This window comes from Phodopus roborovskii, unplaced genomic scaffold, assembly GCF_943737965.1.
Source record: "Phodopus roborovskii unplaced genomic scaffold, PHOROB, whole genome shotgun sequence".
In the NCBI taxonomy this organism is placed as follows: Eukaryota; Metazoa; Chordata; class Mammalia; order Rodentia; family Cricetidae; genus Phodopus; species Phodopus roborovskii.
In genome coordinates this window covers 7467308-7486406 of record NW_026125391.1, presented here as the reverse complement: position 1 = coordinate 7486406, position 19099 = coordinate 7467308, and the positions used below count along the sequence as shown (strand labels likewise).

General features: G+C 40.0%; 1 protein-coding gene across 4 annotated transcripts in view; it reads left to right on the top strand.

Annotated features, from left to right (window-relative positions):
• Dock4 (dedicator of cytokinesis 4) overlaps positions 1–19099 on the top strand; it is a 396469-nt gene that overhangs the window by 153394 nt on the left and 223976 nt on the right. The gene's annotated exons all lie outside the window — the stretch shown is intronic.

Below are 19099 nucleotides of genomic sequence, written 5' to 3'. Positions count from 1 at the left end.
AATATGCAGAAGTGATATAATGAGATAGCTTTGCACTGAATATTTGGGGGGCACTAAATGTAGGCACTTAATTATGCTCTTGAGTTGGAAAAGTAACTGTATGCTTGTGTAAGAGTACGTTAAGAAGGCATCTGGAGGTGCTAATATTCCCCGTAGCTGACTCTATAATAAATGAGGCAGTGAATGGGGCCCTAAGGCTGTTCCCAGTAGGACACACAAAACATCTAATGGTTAAAAACCAGCCTTGTGAGTAAGAGAACTACAAGGATCTAGTGTGTCCTTTGGAAAGTAAAAGAGGCAGGCAGCTGGGCCAGGCCACAGAGGACAAGTACTCTTCCATACCAATCATGAGGAATTATTGATGGGTTTATTTTGGGGATATATAATTGGTTCCATTTGAGGCAGATCAGGCTGAAGGCTGAAGTAGGGAGGAACCAGGCTGAGGCAGGAGCCATCTCTTGGAAAGCTAAAAATTAACGGGTTTATCATACTGAAAGAGTAGCCTGGCCTCTTCTTGGCCAATTTGATGACTGAGCACTTTGAAGGAGACTGAAAGCCCAAGCACCCCTTAGACCTCTTTGCCAAGACCACTCATTTGTGCTGCTGCGGCCATGTGGAGACCAGAAGCTGGGTCCAGGTTGTTCCCATCTTCATCCAAGGTGACTCTGAGCCCATAACAACCCCATATGCAAGAAGTGTAAATGTAAGCTCCATGGGGGCAGAGTGACATGAAGAGATAGCAGCTTTTCAAAGCATCCCTCACTAGACCCCAACATCTAGCACAGTGGCAGCATATAGTAGGTGCCTAGGGTATAGAGGATTTCACTCCGTCAGCATTTGAGAGACATCTGTACTATCGTCATCATCACTAAACACTTTAGCTTTCTCTTTAACATCTCTGTTGATTAGTGCTTTCGAAGTGACCAGCTGTGTTATGCAAGCCCAGTTTCTCCACTTGGAAATGTGGTTATTTATAAGTGAACTCAGTAGCATAGTAATGAGAAGAGTTGTCCTTTCCTGGGAAGTACTTTAGCTTCTAACAAAAAGATAAAGGCATTCTATCCAGAGAGATTTTTGTATCGGATTGCTAATTATACAATGGGCAAAACTAAATCCCATAGCATTGTTTAGTTCATGAGCATGCCAAAGATGAACATAACCAGTGTTTCTAGGCCTGCAGCAGAGGAAGAAATTGTGTAATTTGGAGCAGGCATGTAACGTTACTTACCTTGAGTTTAGAAGACTCGTTTTGGCTGCTGTGTGAAAAATCAGAAGTGTGGTTTGCAGGGTAGGAAGAGTTTGGTCTGATTATCTGGATTCGTAATGGTGGTGGATTGACTGGTTGGTGTTTGTGCAAGGAGAAGTGTCTAGAATCTAGATTAACAGACAAGTAGACAATAAGATTTGCAGGTTGACTAAAGGAAAGGACAGAGAGGAGGCAAGAATAATTGCTTCTGGCCGAGCAGGCAGAAGAAAGCATCACCTGTGTGCAGAGAAAAAGGCTTACAGTGGAGTAGACTCTGGTGTGGTTAAGATTGGGGAGAGACTTGAGGTATTCAGTGTAATAACAGTATGAAATGAAAAGCCAACTCTACCAGACACACTAATCTGGAGAAAAGGGAAAAATCTTAATCAGAAATATAGTTTGGGACTCTCAGCATTCAGATGACATTTATAGTCAGGACTGGGAAAAAAAAAAAAAAAAAGGTCCCCTGTGCCACATAAATTATTGAATTATTAAGTTTTTAAGGCATATTGATTCTCTTATGAAGTCATTTTATTGGACAATTGAAAGCATTGCATTCTAGGTCATGTCTTTTACAGATGCAGACCTAAGGAGCCTTTCTCTAAAAGTAAATCAGGAAAGAGCAGAACTCACAGGCATGATAAGCCATGGCTTCCAAACAAGCCCTGAAGGAAACAGCTTAGGGAAGACTACACTTGGCACATATGTGTGACAAATAAAGGGGAGGAGAACCTTTTCGACACTCTCATCTAGTATAGATTTTGAGGACGTGTATGGGTAGCGGTTTATAGCATGAAATAGTAAAAATTGCATGACACTAGAGGAATGGTCCAGGTTAAAAAATAAGTCTGATCTTGAGACATATTTTGTTTTTTCCTCAGTCAGATGTTGTACCATGACTCGATCAGTTGAGGATTGTTTTCTTTTTCTATTTTCAAGTTGTAGAGATGCTGCACACTGTATGTAGTACTAGCACTGAGGCAGTGGAGTACAGAATGCCTACTGTTCTGTCAGTGGTATTGCTGTGATTGACTCCAGGACAAAGTACAAGTAAACAACCCTCTATTATTTCTGATTTGAAGCATAGGAGACAGGATAATGACCTCAACCCTTTAGTCTCCACCCAGAGGCATGATGTCATCTACACTTGTGTTGGCTTCCAAAGGCTTTGGGCAGAAATAGTGTATCCTGTCACCAGCCTTGTTTCCTTGGCTACTCTCTGCACCAAAGCTCTCTACATTAACTGATCACCAGGTATATGCTATGCCTTGGGTGCTGTAGCTCACAAGTGTTTTCCTCGGCTTGATGGAGCAACTATCCAAATCTGTCCATGAAACTATTCTGTGATAGAAGCTGTACTCAGATTTGTTGCAGACCTGAAGTCTCTAGTGCTTGGTAGGGAACTGCATCAATAAATGACAGAATGGAAATTGATGAAAAAAAGTCTTTCATTGGAAAATATTTCTTTCTTTCTTTCTTTTTCTTTTTAGTTGATGCGTGATAGCTACATGTTTGTGGAGTTCAGTGTGATAATTTAATACATATATATGCAATGTGTGATTGTCAACTCAGTATAATTAGTGTTTATGTTGGAGGCCTCCTTTCTAGTTATTATACTAGGATGATGACAACCGCATGAGGTGTAAGTTGCTTCACTGAACATTTTCCATAACCTCATGACATCCCATTTATCTCCACATTGACCTCTAAGATGAGTGACTACTTTGATGTCAGTCTCAGTGTTGAAGCAAACCAATGCACAGACAGGTAGATAGCTGGTTGGAATCACATAGTTTATGAGATACAGGATGGTATTTGAACCTTCTTGTGTAGAAGGCTATACTATGTTCTTCCGCTTTTGCCTGGTGCTTGTTTGCCTGTCAAAGGGTAGTAATTACTGGGACATCTGTCAGCCAAGTGGGGCTTGAAGCTTCCTGTAGGCTAATTTCTAGCTTTGTCACTTAGGCAAAATGCTTTGTCTGGGCCTGAGTTTCCTCATATGTAAAATACAGATAATTTGCCATGCAGAGTCACTGTGAGACCAATAGCAGTACCTTTTAAAGTTGCTCCTGGCCCAGTATATACATACAGTAGTGTTTAGTTCTATGCAGAGTAGTTCTTAATTTGAGAATTGCCAGGTCTGTGGCAGCTGTTTAAGATATACTTATTGGATGAGTAACTCTAATGTGTTAAGTATAATTATCACATCTCCTGGGAGACCAGGAGATAGAAGAGATGTATGTAAAGAGGGAAAGGTGAACTCAATTGTGAGTGCTTATCACACCAACATGACACAAAATAATGCAGCCTGTGGTCTTCAGCAGATTGTAATTGAACATAAGCAAATATGGTGTTTTATGGTTTTTTTTGTTTGTTTGTTTGTTTTGGTTTGGTTTGGTTTTTTCTTTTTCATGACAGGGTACAGGGTTGCTCTGTGTATTCCTGGCTGTCTTGGAACTCACTCTGTAGACCAAGCTGACCTTGAACTCACAGAGATCTACCTGCCTCTGCCTCCTGAGCGCTGGGATTAAAGTGTGCCACAGCCACCTGGTGCAAATATGTATTTTCTTTTAAAAATAACATTTAGTATGTATGCCTTTAGTATGATGTTGCCTTTCATAGCCTGGCACCATGTATTTGTTGGGACCTGGGCCTTACTTCTGTGGAAGAAGTGCACAATAGGACTCTGAAGACACCTGTAGACAGGCCCATTTTGTATTTAGTCCTGTCTGATGAATGGGAATGGCTTGGAATTTTCTGAACAAATATACCAGAAAACTCTTGAAAGATAGGGAGTACTAGCTAGTAGAGTGGATGGTAGGGCCATTGCAGAAGTGAGGGGCCTAGTTCTGCATTTCTTTGTTGCACACAAAGCTCTGGGAGGGTCTATTCTGCTCAGCAAGAGCTGTGTGGGACACATGCACTCACTGCTTTCTTTATTGTATTAGTAAAAAGATAAACAGTTATTTATTTTTACTTTATTTATTTACACCTATACCTTTTCTTCACTTAGGAATAAGCCCTTTGAGGACAGGTACCTAGTCTCTGTCTCTCTCTGTCTCTCTGTCTATGTCTCTATCTCTCTCTCTCTCTCTCACACACACACAAATACATAAATTATTTATGTCTCTGATTCCCTGTGTTGAATAGAACTAACTAGCAAGTAGAATTCAGACAAGCAAGAGCTTAGCTGAAGTCTGTGTATTAGACCTCGTGATACACATTGGTAACAGTTTATTCTTTTTTAATGTTTAAATCCAGAGGGTTGACTTATAGAGCACAATAATTTAGAAGAGAAGAACTGTAATTGGCTGCGCGTATCAGCCTTTGCCACTTTGTATTTCTCATTTGACCTTCCACTGTGCTGTAGTTGGGGTTCTCCATCCTGCCCAAGGCTGCTGTAGGATGTGGTTCCATGCTCAGACAGACCTCCCTCCACTCCTTTCTCAAGAAGAGATTGTGTGTGGGGAGAAGACTCCACTGACAAAGCATACCAGGCCCCCTTTCACTCCATCTTGAGACGGCGATCCTTACAGCACCTCCCAGAGTACAGCAAAGCAGAACACATGCCTCTTGGTGTGAAATTTCTAGACCCCACATGTCTCTCTTAGCCTCTGCTCCCATTGGTGGAACTTGACCCAGTAGGACATGATGCAGGCCCCACTCCACATAGAACTCTCTGGCATACCTTTTTTCTTGTCTCCTGCCTCTGTCTCATTACCCCCCCCCCTTTTTTTTTTTTTGATCTCCCCACCACTTCCTACCCTCCCTCCTCTTTCTTCTATCTACACTGGAGGAGCTTTTCACCCTAGCATTGGAAAGTGTTCTGTGTCTTTCAAGCTCAATTACCTGTAATAAAGCTCTTCTTCAGCTTCTTATTCTTCTATTAGTAGACAGCCTTAGCATTTAACAAAATACATTTCCCCACTGTCTTGCTAATGAAAGCCTTCACTTTTACAACTCTGCTGAGAAGTGGGCAAGCCTGTTTAGATTGTCTCCTGTGCTTTGCTGTCTCCTAAAACAATGCTGCTGTGTCCATGGAGGCCCAGGAAGTCATTGGCAAAGAGAAATAAAAATGATAAAATGTAGATACACTGCCCAGCTGCTGAGGCAGATGTGGACTAGCAATCTACTCCCTTTATTCCCGATGTTGCACTTTATCCAGGATGGGTGGAATGGAGAGGGTGCTAGGACTACAGAGGGAAAGGTGTTCTTTTGGATTAGATAAGACAGTTCTGACTTATTAGAAGTATGCCTTACAGAGATCCTAAAGCCTCAAGAAGTTAATGTATGGCAATGATGTTCTTACAAATTTTGTACTTGAATAAAGTGCAGATACTTGGGAATTAGAGAGAAAACTTAAGGAGTTACTTTGAGAAATCACAAATGATGCTAGGATACCACTGTTTTTCTTTTTCTTTCTTTCTTCCTTTTTTTTCTTCCTTTTTTTTTTTTTTTTTTTTTTTAATAGCCTATTTCCATGCCAGAAAGGCAAGCCATTGTGCCTCAAAGGAGCCAGACCTTTGAATATCTTTCACCTGTGGGACATCTTACACTTTTGGGGGTAAAGGATTTAAGGAATACTCATTTCAGCCAGATTAGTTTTCAAGAAATGATTGATCTTTGCCCATTTTCTAAAACATGTAAAATTGGGGATTTGCTTTTTAGGGGATTGTTAAGTATGAAACTGCAGAACAGATGGATGCACCAGGGATTCCTGCCCAGAAGATTGTGTTGCTTTACTGTAATGAATGAAAGGACCAGCAATAACTAATGGGTACAGTGGAGCTGATTTTGTTCACCTTGGGCCTTCAAGGCTGAGATACCCTGAGGAGTCGGACATATGTTACCAGACACATAGTCTTTGGGAAGCTGATGGCAGTCTATTTCTGGGCTAGCTTCAGGAAATGGAGAAAGTTCAATCTCATGGCAAAGACATAAAAATATTAGCTTTTAATCTATGCTTTGTGATGAGCTTTTGGTCAGTCTGTCCTATGTGTTTCCTGTGTTTGTCAGGAGTGGAGGTAGTGTGGGGAAGGAGATGATGAGAAGGCTTACTACTTCTAGAAAGAGCTGTAGACACTGATGAAAAAAGAAATAAAAAAGAAAGACATGACAGATCCTGGGAATGGTGGAGGAGATTTGTTGTAGATATATGAGAGAGAGCATAGCCAGAGGTAAAGCCCAGAGTGAACATGACCCTGAGCCAAGCCATGCAAGGATTGGGGAGAGGAGAGGGTGGAAGCCTGGAGACCAGGGAACAAAGAGACCAGGAGGGTAAAGGGTAAAAGGATAAAAAAAAAAAAAAAAAAAAAAAAAAAAAGGACTAGCATAGCCAAAACGACTGGATTACAATGGAAAGGACAGCCCAGTCCCTTGCTGGAGAAGTTTAGGGTGGGGGCAGTGGTATGTCAGCCATACCCTGTAAGAGGTTTGGATTGAGGGATGCTGGTAGAACCTGGCAGCCCAGTTGGCTTTGATGTGTTAAATAGGCACCTCAGTTAGCCATTTGTGCCAGGTTTGAGACCTAACTAATACAGCCTAGTAGTCTTCCCCTATAATGTTTGGTATTTTTATCTCTGCATCTCCAACTTGAAACTGGAGTTTCCTGCATAAGGCAACATAATTCTGGCTTATCACTTAGCTAAATAAACTGAATGCAGAACACATGTTACATTTTAAAGCTTCATTTCTATAGTAGGCAAACTTGTTCTAGGTTCATGGAACAGATTTCTAAATGAACAGTTATCCAGTGAACTAGAAAGAGCTTAAAATTTGATTGATTTTAAAGAAGGAGGACTTCTGGGCCATGGAGATGGCTTGGCAGGTCAAAGTGCTTGCTGCAAAATCCTGATGTGAGTTCAATTCCTGGAACTAAGGTGGAAAGAAACCACTTCAAAAGTTGTCCTCTGACTTCATATGCATGCTATTGTATGTGCACACACACATACAAATAATAAATTAAAAAGATGTAAAAGATGTACCTCATCATGATTTAATATTGATTTATATTTTCATATTATTTATATTTTACAAGCAAATGGTAATGTCAGAATTTTAAAGGTCTTTCTTTTGAAATTTTGATAACTCCTACCCATTGTTTAGACTCATTCATTTATATTTAGAAATACCTGGTATATCCATTATATAGAGAGAGATTAGGTTTAATCTTTAGAGTTTACTATATTAACCTGTATATTCAATAATGAAACTATGAGTTTCTCTATTAAGCTATTAGTGTTTTATGAAGTCTAACTAAAATTTATCTGATGCTGGAGGCTATAACATACTTGGAGCTATAATCATTGATGAAAATTTTCTTTCAGGCAAGTCATGTTCTCCAGATCGTTATGTCTTATGTCCCTGACCTGACCTTCAGCCATGCTTACAGGTTCAAGCTTATCTTTTGTGAAGGGAAATACCTGTGGGTGAAATCCCACATATCCCACCTTCATTTTACATTTTGTACATGGATATGTTTTGGAAAATTTATAGTCTAAAAAATCTAAATTGTGTTGTTTCAAAATTCCTACTAATATTTGGCCACATATCCTCACTAATTAGAACATAGAAAGTTCTCACGTTGTGCTTAAAGCCCCAAGGGTTTTCACACTGTCAAATTCAGTTCACAGAGAGAGGAAGTTACCTCAATTGATGGTCAGAAAAATAAATACAAATGCAGATTGTTTCCTGCAGCAAAGAACTGCAGTAGATGGATTGTTCCTAATTAACATATTGTGAAATAAGCGACTGTTTTCAGTCCTAACACCAGCAGTATTGTCTGGTTTTGAAGATATTTGCAAAACTTATCTAATTTGCTTCATAAAAGAGGACAAAGGATAAATATTTATGGGTGTTAATTTTCATACCAATGGGGAGGGGGCAAGGGGAATGCAGGCTTGGGGGTAATTTTAACAAGTCCCTTTTAAATAGTACAGCTCTTTAGAAGGCCGACATCCCAGATTGCGATAGTTAGCTGAGATGTACAATGAGAAAAGGGCTTGTGAAGCCATTGCTTCATCCCTTAATACAGTTGGAGGAGGGGAAGAACAGCGATCAGGATCCCAGGGGAACTTAGTGCCCTCTAAAAACCCTGAGGAAAGATTTAAAAGTTCATTTATAATTGATGAATGCTGAGTTGGTAATGTTCATTTTTATTCTAGTTCCCTTATTTAGATACTACAAATCCACGAGTTTTGCCTCAAATTGTCATTAAAGTCTGTAAGACGAACTGGCAGCATTTCCTTCTTTAATAACTTTTTGCTTAAATGATAATAATTGAGAGGAAATGGAAAAGGTTTCGCAGAGAACTTATTACATGGAAATAACAGAATTCTATTAATCCTCTGCATAATTTAAGTCAGGTAAATACCAGGTTTGTAAGTATCACATGTACAGTATGGCCTTTGTAGTCTTGAAACTGCACATTTACAGAGTGCTCCTAGCTTGCTCAAGATTCCCAAAGACCCCAAAGTTCATTCCCTCATCCCCCTTTGTCAGGTTAAAATCCTGCGGAGTTCGGCTGGAGTGGAATGGGAAAGGATCAGTGCTCCTAGTACAAATGTGCTCCTTTGGGAGAGATGGACATGACAGGAAGGAATAAGGCACATCCATAGACACCTATTTCAGTGTCTCTGGGCAGTGCAGATGACAAAGCTGAGGTGTGTCAGCCTTTCCTGGGGCATGGATGAGACAGGAAGTGGGGGTGAGAAGTTAGAGCAAGCCTGTCCCATTCCTTTTCCATTTGCTGGGCACATTCCACGGGTCACTCCCCTGCTGCAAACCCCCTCTGCTCTCAGCCTCATTGTACTTCAATTACTCACAGTTAAGTTAGTTGTAATGAGGCGCTTTCAGAGCTTTCAAGTGAGAAACTTCATAAAATCTCTAAGTAACACAACTATTCCAAGATGGGACTCACTGTAGTTCCCATCAGTATCTTAAGGACTTTTAGCAGTCAGTTCTAATATTGTGTGCAGCAGTTTACAGCGATTGCTGTAGATGTTATTAAGGCTTAAGGTCTTTGTTGAAGGCAAACACTATTGTCAAAATGATTAGGAGTGGGAGGTAATTGCCAAGAACTATAAGGAATGTATGTCTTTAGTAAAATTTCATCTTTAATCACTAAGGGTAGCAAAGATAGCCAGGATCAGTTTATACTGAAGATGTTGTGGTTGATGACAAGACCCATCCAGGTTTCCTTGAAAATATGGGCTGTCTTTTGCCAAACACATCCACAGATTATATGTTTAAGGAAGTAGCGTCTAATGAATTCATGTCATATAGTGATAGCTGGAATAAACTTTTTGTGCGTGTTTGTGAATGTATGTGAGCTAGTAGTTTTACGTTTTTGGAAACATGTTCATCTGGATATGTGGAGTCCAGAACTTTGTTGCTCCTGAGGAGCTATCCACCTTTTTGAGGTAGTAATGCCTTTTGCTGACCTAAAGATCCCTGATTAGGCTTGGCTGCTGGCTAGTAAGTCCTGGATATCCATGTTGTGAGGATTCAGGCATTATGCTGGCTTGCCCCTGTCACCTGGCAGAATGCACTCAGGCAGTACTCTGGTCAGCCCAGGGTTCCATGAGTACTAGTCTGCAGGCAGGTGTAAGGGGCCCCTTTAAAAGACAGACCCCTGCCCACTTATGCTCTTTTGCTCTCTCTCTCTCTCTCTTGCTAACCCCCTTGTGTACTCTTCCCCTCTCTTTCTCCCCTTCTCTCCTCTTCTGTTCCCCTCTCCCTTATTCCCCTCACTCCCCTTTCTAAATAAACTCCTCATTTAAGCTCTATCTGCCTGGCTTGTTATTTCCTCCCTCTGCAGTCACCCTCACCTGCTATGGAACCTCCCATACGGTCCCTTACCTTGAGACCCCACTCAGTTGGGACCCTCACTTGGGACCTCGCCCCCTCCAGCTTTTATTCTTATAACTGTAACAAAAGAACAACACATGTTTGTGTGTCCCTCGCACTAGGATTATAGTGCACACCTCTGTACCTGTCTTCTCTGTGTGGCTGCTGAGGACTATACTTGGTTTGCAATACTTCTGTGGTAGGCACTTCCAAATGAGCTCTCTCTCCAGCCTTAGACAGAATGTTTTTTAAGTTCGTTCTTTCATTAACTTTCTGAAATGAATTGGATGTATTTCATTTTCTAATACAAATTAAATTGTATATGTGTTGAATAGGTCATCTGAAGAATGGCTATGGTAGTATTGTTAATTTGTGCTTTTTACTTAAAAAGATAAAGGGTAAACTCAGTATATTTTGCTTACTTTAAAAAGGTACTATTGCAGCTTTTGCTTCCACAGCCCAGCTGTGTCAGAATAGCCCTGTGTGTGTGGGAAATCAGAATTGGAAATAGCTATGGTTGGAAGCAAGAGCTATCACAGCAGCCTGTGAAATTTGATGAGAAAGGGTTTATTTGCATATTCTCTAAGTGAGTCTCCATAGGATACCTTTGCAAGGGAAAAGCTATAAACAGGGATTAGTTGGTTAGTAATAGTACCCACTTCTAACAGATCTCAGCACTTGTGGGAACCATGGTTTGGGATGCTTTCTAATAGAGTAGTCACAGTTGACAATGCTATTTGATGGGTTGGATCCTGCCACCAGGGACCTGCAAGGATGTACTGAACAATTAATTGTTCTTATTTCTGTATGCCCTTCTTGATAAAGTACTAGTTCCAGCCCTGAAAATACATCGAGTTTGGGGGTACCAAGACTTCTACAGAGAGAAGAAATGATCAACTAGTTTCTCAACAATAGTTTAAATGGGCAAGGGAAAGTACAAATAAAATGACTGAATGACAAGCAGCAAAAGAGTGGTACTGCTCTGAGCTACCATTTGTAGGACACAAATGGTACAGGAAACTTCTTTCTCATGACTTAACAGATTTGACAAATAAGGTGCAGAGAGGATTGTCTCCTCCATTGTGTTCTAAGGCCTAAGACCATTCATATTGATTTGAGAACATGACTAAGTTGCAAGGCTTGGTAATTTTAATCTTTCTTCGTCTGGCATTTATTGAAGTCCTACTGGGTGTCAGGCACCGTTCTAGGTATTGGGGGGCATGAAAGAGCTCAAAACTTAGATTGTAGTGTGTAGTAAGTGAGAGTATTGAGATGTGTGAGTTGGGGGGGAAGGAGGGCAGTTCATTCAGGAGGATTCCCTGGTTGATTTGGAAGACTAGATCCCAAGTGAGGAAAGCGATAGATCTTGCTCAGAGGTAGCAAGCAGCTCTATGTGACTGCTGAAAGGGCTTGACAAGAGGGATGGGTTGGAAAGAGCACAAAGACACAGGGGTCAGGTGTTGAGAGAGTGTGGGACACTGTTCCTCTGTTCCTCCTTTGACATGCTTCAGATGTCTTCAGATGGAATATTAATGTGGTTTATGTAATATATAATGTGTAGTATATAATGTCATCATGCATCTCCTCCTGAGAAGTCAGCACTGGGAATGGGAGTCACCATTCAAACAGGGAGAGAAAACTCTGTTTGGAGGCACATTAGAAAAGTGAATGCCTAGTCGTGTGAGGATAATTGCTGCTCTAGATGAGATAGGTCTGTATATTAGGCTAGGGAGCACAAGGAGGAGCAAGGAAGAACATTCTGTATTTGGTCCTGAGTCAAATCTGCATGCAGGGAAGGGATACAGGAATGATTTTTGCTCAGGTAGACCCTTCAGTTCTCCTAAGGTAGTATGAAAAGATGGGGAACTTCTAGGAACTTGACAAGGAAAGGATCCCAATTTTGATTAAAGCCTCTCACCATCCAAGAAGCTAGAATTGTATCACAATCAATGCACGTGCCATGAAGGCCACTGACAGAATTAATATTCTTTTTATACACAAATATGTTAAAACAGCAATTCATTCTTTTTCCCTGAACATCTTAAACTAAGCTGTTTATGGTAAAGACTACATTCTGATAGCCCCATGGGCCAGACTGTTACTTTATCAGTTGCAACCCTGTCTGATGCCCCTCAGAAACCACACAGTGCTAAAGCAATTAACTTCAAACTCTACCAAAATTCTACATATGGCTATTATAAATGAAAATGAAACAATGAGCTGCTCCCTTAATGAGCCAGAACTCACCAGGAGTCCATACCCACACTTGAGTGTACATACTTTCCTCTGAATGTCTCTTTTTCTCCCAGTGATCCTGCTTGAGCCCTTATTAAAATAGCTTGAATAAAATCACCAACCCCACTTATAAAATGGCCAGCCCTGTTCAGTATCAATGCTAAGTCTCTGTTTTGGCCTGAGGTGAGACCCATAAGACTCCATGAGAACTCATTGGGGTGCTGAGTGACAAGTGGAAGAGCCTTGCTTCTGCTTGTACCCAGGAAGGCTAGCACTCTGTTCTGTATGTACTGTTTCTTTGAATGTCTAATACTTGAGGACAGTAACCAGGAAAAGGAAGGACATTAAAGCATATAATGGATCTTTTTTTTTTTTTTTTTCTTCATTGTAGCAAAAACAAACCAAAAACTTAAAATGAAGCCAGGGAAACTCATCAATTCTGTATTTCAAAGAATTCTCTATGCAATATTCTCTAAATATTCACCATTTAACCTTGGAGAAAAGCAGCTGCTTTCTTTCTCCCTTCCTTCCTTCCTTCCATCCTTTCTTCCTTCCTTCCTTTCTTTCTTCCTTCCTTCCTTCCTTCCTTTCTTCCTTCCTTCCTTCCTTTCTTCCTTCCTTCCTTCCTTCCTTCCTTCCTTTCTTTCTTTCATTTTTGCCAAGTACTTGGCATTGGGTTTAATATATTTAATGGGAAAATTGTATCTTATTTCCTAAAAAAAAACTTTCACATGAATGAAGTGAAAAGCAATTACCATTTTCTGGAACTTCTATCTGCTTTGTGTCATGAAGACTTTTTTGTCTACTGGACAAATAATATACTGTTGCCATGGAATGAATATGAAAAGCCGAATACTTGGATGTGTCTCTATCTTAGAGTTAGAGAAACATTTTTTAACTCATTGTTTTCCAAAGCACAATCCTGAAGCAAGGGTGGGTTTTTTTGTTTTATTTTTGTTTTGTTTGTTTGGGTTTGGTTTTTTTGTTTTGTTTTTATTTTTTTTTTTTTTTGTGGTTGTTTTCCTTTCAGCGAAATCAGCATTGAAACATAACTTGCTAATGATGATTTCCAAGAAGCTAAAATATCAAGAAAGAAAAATTTTCACTACCCTCTGTTAAGTAGAAGCCTTATTTTGTCATCTGGATTCAGATTTCTAGATAACAATTCTAGCAGAAAAACATCTGCAACCTATACTCCCAGTCTCCCATGTCTCTCATATGTGTGCTGGACTGTCAGGGCATCTGTGTGATGCTGGCCATGCAGGGGGTGGCATGAAGGAGCGATAGTGGGACTGAGGAATCCGCAGTTTCTAAGTAGTGGAGTTAAGTTCCAGGTATCCTGTTCTCTCTTTAGTCTTGCCTCTTTCCAGTGTGCTAGGATGCTTTTGAGATGATTGCTTAGACTCTCTTCTAAGATGCCCTGCGTGGCTGGCAGTGGGCCCAACCATAACCTATTTGTTTATGTATTTGTTTGCTTGCTTATTTATTTTATTTATTGTCACGTTGAGTTGTTTCTAAAAGTACCAATTAGTAGCTACAGAAGTTAAAGTTTCTCTTGTGACCGTAACTTGTCCCTGAGCTGCTCGGGAGACCTGCCCCTGCGTCTGTAGCACGAACAATGGTAAATGTGCTAGGACCCTGTGGGGAATACAGGGAGTTGATCTCTTCTCACAGTGGCAATGCCATCAAGTAACTTTTAGTCATTCCCTCCTGGTAACTGTTTCTTCAGTACCTTCTTTTCCCATTTCCAGCTCTCTTTTCCAGTCTCTGAAATCAAAGCAGGATGAAACCTTAAGCTAACGACAGTTCTGGGATATTTACCATGGGGGATTCTCAGGGTTCACCCAGTGGAAAAGGAAAGGAAGCAAGCAGCCTGTGCAGAGAGATGAATTGCAACGCAGAGCAAGTGACAGTCTACCACCTGAATTGTGGTAGTTGTGACAAGTTATCGTACAAAGATGTGGTGTTTGAAGGGAGCTGCTGTGGCAAGAACACTTAGCTTGAGGGAAGCATGTGCCTTCCCCTGAGGCTGTCCTAGAAGGGGCTTGCAGCACATTACCATGTGTCTTGGTACTCCTGGCTACAAAAGAGTTCCATGCCTTCCTAGAGATCTTCCTAGTGGTCATGACAGTGCCCAAAGCCATAGTTTCCATTGCCTTGTGTTCTGAGCCCAGTGACATAAACAGAATGTACTGAAAGCCATGGTAGAACTAGTTTTATCACAGCTCAAGGATCACATGACACTTGAGAAATGTCAGAAATGAGCATTGTTCAGTCCATTTCTGTTGTTTCTAGGTCTCTGAACTTACAATACAGTGAAATGAAGCTCAGAGGCCTAGGAAGGGGATCCTATTTGGTAGTATATGGATTTCTGTATTTCTCAGGCCTTCCTACAAGATGTGCAGATCCCAGTGAGTCCCAGTGGCAGGAAGAAGGCAGGTGCAAACATGGAGCAGGCCTGAGGATGGAAGTTAGAATACAGCATCTATCCATTTTCCCTGCCACTCATTTAAGCATCAAAAGTGTTCAAGAAGTAACACTCCGCCTCTTTCTACATTTCCTATGATTTTCCTCACACCTTTGTAAACCATCTACTCCCATGGTCATGCTGTCACACTGATAGCCAGCTGCAAGTCCCTTCAAGTTAGTAGTGATATCTGTTTTAGTTTCCATCTGTTGCTGTGATAAAACACTAACCTAAAGCAACTGAGGGGGAAAAAAGTTTTATTTTGTCTTATACATCTAGGTCACAATCCACCCCTGAGTGAGGTCAGGGGAGAAACTCTAAAGAGAACACCAGAGGCAAGGAATGGTGTTTATTGGCTTGCTCTCGGGCTCATAGTTTGGTAGCTTTCTTACACAGCCCAGGATCACTTGCCTAGGATTGTGTTACCCACCAAGGACTGGCCTTTTCTGGATCACATAACAATCAAGGTAATCCCACACAGATAGGCCCACAGACCAGTCTGATGCAGGCAGTGCCTCTCGGATGATTCCTTGTGGTGTTGAGTTGACAATTCAGGCTAACCTGTACAGCTGTGCTTCCAATTTCATCTTGTGGAGGAAAAAGTAGAATAAAGTTGGACAATTCTGCCCTGCCCTTCCATAGGAGAAGTACCAATACACATCTCCATTGATGCCCATTCTATTTGTCTAGCAAGTCCTGCCCCAGAAACTTAGGGAAACAGGAGCTCATTTGATGAGATGGCAGGTTTCCTCCAGAAATTCATGGATATGCTGAGGAGGTGACACTTTCCCCTGTTTTCATACTTCACCATTTCATAAAGAAGGAAGGAATTCAGGTCCTCTTAATGCTCTCCTCCCTTTCTTCTGTTTCCCTTCTCCATCTCGTATCTAAGTACCTCAAGAAGTCTACCACTTCCTCCCTTTTGGGTGGCTACCTTAGGATCCCCATACAAAATAAGAAACCTATATGCAGATTCATGACAAAACAGAGGCACATATTAGCAAGGGAAAAGGCCAGTTTTTAGTGTGGTCTACAGAATTCTAGAATGTCTCCTCTGGGACTACAGTTCTTCCAAGACAGAATTGAAGATTTTATAGTGATCTCATTTAAAGTTGGCATTTAATTTTGAGGCCACGGGTAGTTGGAATTTTGCCAACCAGCTCCCAAATAAAGACATGGAGACTTATTATTAATTATGAATGCTTGGCCTTACCTTAGACTTGTCCCAGTAGCTCTTTTAACTTAATTTAACCTGTTTCTATTCATCTACATTTTTCCTCCATACCGACTATTCATCTTCATATTAGACCAATCAGGTACCTTAGTTACACAAGGTGAAACAGCAACACATCTTTACATAATTAAACAAATGTAACACATCTTTACATAGTTAAACAAGTGCAACACATCTTTTATAGTTAAACATAAACATTCCACAACAGGAATGTGTCTGTTTCGTTGAGAAACAAAGCAGCATGAGTTTCATTTTGTTACTAAATAGAATGTGAAATGACATCCAGAATGTGAGACTAGTAGCATCATGTTCTGTGTTGTATGTATTCTGCTAATAAGTGACCTTTCAGACCACAGTTTGTTGATGAGTTGCAGATCTTTTGACCAAAATATGTCAAAATATGAAACCAAAATTCTGTCCTAGATAGATAAGATCCTTTCTTAGTGTCACCAGGGACAAAATATTTTCATTATGTTTTCCTGTTATATGTTGTATTCATCTCAGATTGTCAGCTTGTAAAGAACAAGGACCAGCATTTGTGGGGCTTGGATTGAATTGTTGCAACTGGAGTCATTGGAAATATTACATTGATAGTGCTGGTGAATAATATGTTATTGTCTGCAATTTGCAGCTACATGGTTGACTTATAAAACTTCTGAATAGTATGTTTTGAGTTTGGGGTTTTCTAAGTCCTAGAACTCAGATTGAGTTTCTCTTCACCTATCTTAAAAGCTTGAAAATATTTTTTTTGTTCTTTACATAAGCAAATGATATCATTGAACCTGAGAATGAGTCCCTACTGTGTAGCATTCTTTGCCTCTGACTTAGAAAATATTTAGTAGTTGTATTTGAGAGTATTTCTTACAGATATTTAGATCTTAATAAAATGCTAGCCTGCACTGACCTAATGTCATTATATAAAGGAAACACAGTGTTTGTGACAATATGCCAATAGTAGGTGAATGTTTATCAGGCCCCTGGCGATATACATTTAGTGCTTTGGCCCTTGCATATATGTTTTGAAGACATGAATATAAATGAAGTTTATGCACATCTTTATTATTCTAAATAATTACCTTATTTTATTATTTTACACTAAAGGAAAGCTTAAGGATATTTATATTTGGACATTGTAAATGGGGGAAAATGAACACTATCTATACAGGGAATTTCAAACTTTATTCTCAGTGCTGGAACAGTATTCTTGTGCCTTTGAATTCTCGGCTCTCCACTCTTTGTGAATTGTTATATAGCTGTTCAGTTTATAAGAAGATGAACAAAGATGTGAAATCAAGGTGCTGATGCCTTGTGTCACCACATTTAGTGGTGATTGGGGAAGAAAACTGCTGCTAACAAGTATTCAAACAGTATAGTTTTATATAAAGATTTCACTGCTGTACAATACCTGGTGACAAAACTTATTTTCAGGTATGGGCTTGTTTCTTGCAAGAACACTTATAGAAAGTTCATGCAGAAAGTTGACAGTTTGTTTCCAAAACAAAATTTAAAATATATGTCTTAGGACTGTTCCATGGAAATGCAAGCCAAGTCTTCATCAATGTGTGTTTTCTATGGAGCTTTGCTTCACTAAGCTAGCCTAGTCAACTTTAGTTTGTAATACAGTATGTGCTACTGATAACACAGGCCAAACAGTCATGTTTTCAAATCATCTGTTGTCTACCTGTGTTTTGTTCTTTAAGCATTCTCTGTCATAATCTGAAGCCTAAGTGAAAGCATTGATTAGTGCTCATCAATGTGTGTTCAGAAATTCAAAGTGACTTGCCATTTCATAGTGCATAGATCAAAGCCATACCTCAAGCTGTCTCCTGAAAGTGTTCTTCGTCTATGTGGTCTGTATTGGACTACTTATTGATTAGCTGCTATGGCAGGTGTCCCTGAAGTTGTCTGAGTCCATTAGAAACATCTCTCAGTGGCTTCGTTCTTCCTTTCATCCACAGGTTCCATGTGTTTGGTCATACCCCATTTATGGCCAAGGCATTCATGTAGTCAGTGTGCTCGAGGAACTCAGATGAAGCAATGGACTCCATGTGGTTCCATCGAAAGAGAAAGCCAATCAGGCTAAGATTTAAATTAATACTACCTTATAGTTCCCAGGGAACTGTCATAGGGAAGGGGGAGACAATGTAGTTATAACCCAGAAAACCAGCTTAAATGGCTTTATTGAGAGGATGAATTTTCACAGGTAACAGAGGTTGGTCCTTGAAAATTTCAGTCCTTTTAAAATACAAATAATGAAACAAACATGACTGTTTCAGGCCAAAACATTTCACAGTAATGGTCGTGATCTCATTCATTCCCTCAGTGATCACATGCTAAGTTAAACCTGTTTGAACTGAGAGATAATTAGGAGCTCAAACAAACACAAGCTCAGATTCATGGAGCTTTTCAAAATAAGTTGTCCAAATACTTGAAAACATAAATGATGAGACTGACACATTCTGGTGCCATCATGCATGCAAGGTTGAACGAGAGCATGCATGTCAAAGAAGGCAATCCTGAGGAATGTGGTTAACCTAGTAAGGACAGAAAGTATAACCGGGGACAGGTTTGTTTAGCAGTTCTCTAAATAAGAATTTATTTACTCTATGTTCAGTGGTCAATCTCATAAAAAATATCTAAGTTATATGAAATCATCTTTCAAGGTACATGAACTCTTGATTTTCAAGCAAATATTTTCTTGAACCTTAACATGAGACCATAAGGTATTCCTTGTTATAGTTAGAAAATGACATCATAAACTAGCATTTGTCTGTGGTTATAAAATGTTCTAAATTTGTCCCTGTGTTGTTATTTTCATCTGTCTTGTGGCACTTTGGGTTGTGGTTTCTGTCCTGTATTTTGATTTCTAGTGTTAATTTTGTTTTGAGATCTTAAAAGGGCTTGAGACATTTCTAAAAGCCCATTAACTTTTGATATGTTTTAATTTTTTTTTTTTTTGACATATCCATGTGTTTCTTCAGGCTTTCAAATATATTCTCCAAAGTAGCTGAAACTTGTTTGGTGATTAGGGTTATATCTGAACATCATTACCAGAAACACAATTATAAAT